General features: G+C 39.1%; 1 pseudogene; it reads right to left on the bottom strand.

Moving 5' to 3' along the window:
• Positions 1-310: 310 nt before the first annotated feature.
• LOC116128957 lies at positions 311-1,372 on the bottom strand (annotated as a pseudogene).
• Positions 1,373-1,620: the final 248 nt, after the last annotated feature.

Below are 1,620 nucleotides of genomic sequence, written 5' to 3'. Positions count from 1 at the left end.
TCTTATAATTGTTATTATAATTAAATTCTTGTTATTATACATTATCTTGAATGTTTTGATTAGTTTTTTTCTAAATCTTTTGATCCCAATAAATACTTTTGTTTCTTTTCTTAATATAATTTATTATAAATTCAATTTATTATGTGAATATTGTTTTCATTTTTCGTCCTTTCAAAAACAAATTATACTTCTTATATAGTAAATCTCATTATATTAAGTAATACTTTCCTAATAAGGCACTTTCTTCTTATCAGAATATGTGATAACTTTTTATTTTAAGTTTACTAAAAAAAAAAAAAGTTTACAGCCCTCCCGATACTTAATCCTGGTTCCGGAAAGATATAATTTCATGGAGAACATTCATTGATAAGCAGATTGAAGTCCTATAAAATTCTTCATCTCTTCAATCAACAAAGACGACTCGGGAATCTGAGTGTGAACATAGAAAGAGTGACCACAATTAGGGTACTCAATCAAATAAGCTTCTTTTCCACTTTTCTTCAACCCTTCATAGTACCTCCTTTGCCAATCTTGCAATGGATCAAACCCTCCAACAACAACCATCGTCGCCGGAAAGTTTAGCCCGGAAATATCAACCGAATTTGGCCCGAAAATGTTCGTCGCTGGATGGTCTCTATTTGAACCTTGAGGCAGAAACGCCTTCCACATCCAATCAGTACGGTGCATTGGCATTAATGTAGATTTTTGAAGCCTAATTTCTGACTCTGTCCTTTCTTCTCCGCCTAAAAGTGGTTGAATCGCTATAAGTCCAACGATTTTCAGCTTCCGAAATTTTTTCTCAATGGCTCCAAGTGTTACCTGATGTGCCAAGTTCCCTCCCGCACTGTCTCCAGCAATGAAACATTGCTTGAGATTAGCATAAGCAGGGAGGTTTTCAATATTTGTTTCGTCAATAAACTTGAGCACATCAACGCCATCTTCTCGTTGACATGGATGTCGATGCTCCGGGGCGAGGCGGTAGTTGACTGAAACTATAACAGCACGGAGCTCCCTGGCGAGCCTTCTGCAATACCTATCAAAGCTAAATGAATTTGCAGCCAAGTAGCAAAAACCTCCACCATGGAAGTAGAGAACAATCGGCATGCAAGCACCGCCCCCGCCACCGTGAGTTTCAGGCGTGTAGAGGCGGAACCAGAGATTGCGAGAGGGGTCAACTTTGATATCTGAAGTTGCAACGCCATTGTTGGGTTTTTTTGATGCTGGAGCTTTGAAGTCGAAGAGGTTGAAGAGACGGCGGTTGACGGTAATGTTTGGGCGGCGAGAAGTTGAGGTCGACAAGGAAGGCGAGGAAGGTCATCAAGAGCCGGGGAATCCATGGGAGGTTTGGTGAAGCTTTAGGGTTTTGGGACATCTTGTACTTCTTGCATAAGATGGGAAATAAGGTTTTAAATAGTTGTAAAGCATTTTTTTTTTTTTTCGAAATATTCTTATATAAAAAAAGTATGAGTTGCAAAGATGTGGGATTAAGGAATTAGTTATGATTAAGATAGTTGTTATGCCTGAAAAGTTAGGGCTGGCGTAGACTTATCAACAAGAGCCAATCATGGTTCAGGAAGGTGTTTGTGCCATTCAGACGCTGCCACGTCGCACAGTGATGGA

The sequence above is a fragment of the Pistacia vera genome, unplaced genomic scaffold (genome assembly GCF_008641045.1).
Source record: "Pistacia vera cultivar Batoury unplaced genomic scaffold, PisVer_v2 Contig206, whole genome shotgun sequence".
NCBI lineage: Eukaryota > Viridiplantae > Streptophyta > Magnoliopsida > Sapindales > Anacardiaceae > Pistacia > Pistacia vera.
Note: the sequence above shows the minus strand (reverse complement) of the source record. Positions and strands in the feature narration are given on the sequence as shown.